A 2,745-nucleotide genomic window follows, 5' to 3' on the forward strand; every position below is an offset into this window, starting at 1 on the left:
GTCAGGGACATGGACAGCAATTCTTAAACGGTGTTCATGACCCATGGGGGTGGGAACCTTCAGGTGAAACGTTGGGCTGTTAGCGTCGAGGGCACCTGTTGGGACCCGCCAGTGATGCCATGGGAGAAAGATGCTGCTGTCTGTTTCTATAGGGAGGTGCAGCTTTGGAAATGCCAGGGGGCAGTTCTCCTCTGTCCGATAAGGTCTCTATGAGTCAGAACTGACTCCGTGGTAGCAAACACCGAGCTATACGGCTTGACAGGTCAGATCAAATGTGAGTGAAGAAAGTGGATGTTTGGAGGGACTCAAGATTGTCCCACATTTATGACAAAGTCAGAACTCTTCCCGAGTTCCAGACTCGGTCATCTGGACCCCTTGTGACCATTTGCCCTAACACGTTCCTAGTGGAAGTCCTCCAGACCAGCTCCCCGACAGCTTCTCATGTCTCCACGAACTTGATTCCTAGACCTGTGGAGGACTGGCCTCAGTGGTCCTTACCCCTGTTTTCTCTCTCTCCTGTGCCATATGCATCCGTCAGCAAACATAGACTCCTTTTGAAAGCTCCACTCAGTGTGGGGCTTAATTTAAAGTCAACTTCCACCTGTGTGCAAGTGTAGGGGTGGACTCCACCCCATCAATCAGGGCACAGCCTGATGGTGCCTCTTTGGGGGTGTGGCCTAGCTAAAGAGGGACACTGGGAACTTCCCCTCTCTTTCCCTTTTTCCTCCCTGGATCTCTGTGTCTGCCTCCTGGGAAACCGCTGGTGCCCTGCCACGTATTCCCTGACCTGGATCCTTGTGGTGCTGCGTCCATCATCCCGTGGTCCCTGCTTCCAGGCATCTTTCTGTACCATCAGCCTGCAGCTACCTGAGTCTGCAGAGAGCCCCGCCTGGCATCCCACCCACGGACTTGGGTTGGACTGGGCTGGGCTGCCTTCTTGATATGAAGTTATGTTTCGATGTACAGTTCTCTTGTGTACATCCTTAAGTGTCCCTGGTTTCATTTCTCTAGACCACCCAGGCTAACTGCATCCAGCTGCTTCGTACCAGCAACGACCTTCTGCGTGAAATCTCCCCTGGCCACCCTTTGTCAAATCTCCCCAGCTCCCTCATTCCAGAATTTCAAATCGCTGCTTTGTTTCACCGGTGAATGCGTCACCCACACCAACCATGGGGCATTTGTTTATCTTGCTTATAGTTTGTGCCATCTGTCAGGATGTGACTTTCCTCTGAAAGCATGCACTCTTCTGTGTTGCTCGCTGCTGGGACCTCGGTCCTAGAACATCACACAGCAGATGGCCATCATTCATGAAAAAAGTGCTTTCACTAGACCTACTCTTGGGCTCAAAAAATCATCTCCAGCCTGGTTCTAGGGATGTGACATCAGTCCGATTCTTCCCCAGGCAAGTATTCCAAGAGATGTTGCAAGATTTTGGTCTGCACTGTTATTCTGTTCTCTCTAGGAAGGGCAAGGGGAGGAAATAGTTGTCACGTTACGAAGTCCTAATAGCCTAAAGTCTGGCCCTTGGCCCTCTGCCTCCAGCTGCTGTGCAGACCCCCCTCCCCAGGCCGCAGTCACATCGTGAACCCCCCCGGAGATCATCTTAGTCTTCACCTCCGCAGACTGTATGCCCGACTCCCAACCTCTCCAGTGCTCCTGTCTCCTGTCGCTGTTAGGTGCCACCACGCTGGCTCTGGCTCGCAGCAACCTCACGAAGCAGAGCAAACCCTGCTGGGTCCTGCGCCCTCCTCACCAGTGTTCCCGTGTCAGCCCACCGGGGCAGACACTGTGCCAACCCATCTCCTTGAGGGCCCTTCTCTTTTCGCTGCCCCTCTGCTTTACCAAGCACGGTGCCCTTCGCCAGGGACTGGTCTCTCCTGACAACATTTCCAAAGGATGTAAGATGACGTTTCTCCGTCCTTGCCTCTAAAAAGAGTTCTCTGACATACCTCTTCCAAGACAGATCCGTTTGTCCTTCCAGCTGTCTGTGACTCTTTCTTTCTTTAAAAATAATTCAATTTGGGGAGCTCTTACGACAATCCATATATCCATTCCATCAAGCACATTTGTACACATGTTGCCATCATCCTTTTCAAAACATTTCCTTTCTACTTCAGCCCTTGGTATCAGCTCCTCCTTATTTTTCCCCTCCCTCCCTGCCCTCCTACCCTCATGAACCCATGATGAATTATTCTCATATCTTACTCCATCCACTGTCTCCCTTCACCATGTTTCTGTTGTTCATCATCTGGTGTGTGTGTTTATATCAATTCTTCTCCAGCAGGACAACTCAAATGTATGTGTATATATATGTATGTATAAATATAATGGTACAATATCTATATTACAGGACATTTGCCGATTCAACACTGTTTACCTGTACAATGCAGCGCCGTCTGAGTGATGGCTTGCTTTCCCCCGCCCCTTGGTAACAACTTATAACCAAGTTAACTTTTTGAAAGTATCAGGCTGTCGGGAATGCACTGGTGGAAAGGCATGGGACTCCAAGCATTCTGTAGAGGAGTCATTTTAAAGCATCAACCCCATCCCTTGCTGCTATTTTCAGAGTCAGGCGAGAAGTTGCTGCTGTAACACAAGGACCTTCCCCCAGAAAGGGTCAATGCGCACGGAGGAACCTGTGTCCAGCCATCAGGGTGGACTTCTGCCAGACACTAGGCTAAGGCAACTGCACCAAGTGAGGGAGAGCCCGTGGAAACTCTGGGGACAGGGCAATGCAGAAGCCTC

The sequence above is a fragment of the Echinops telfairi genome, unplaced genomic scaffold, assembly GCF_000313985.2.
Source record: "Echinops telfairi isolate 266 unplaced genomic scaffold, ASM31398v2 ScPeMD7_2186;HRSCAF=2738, whole genome shotgun sequence".
In the NCBI taxonomy this organism is placed as follows: Eukaryota; Metazoa; Chordata; class Mammalia; order Afrosoricida; family Tenrecidae; genus Echinops; species Echinops telfairi.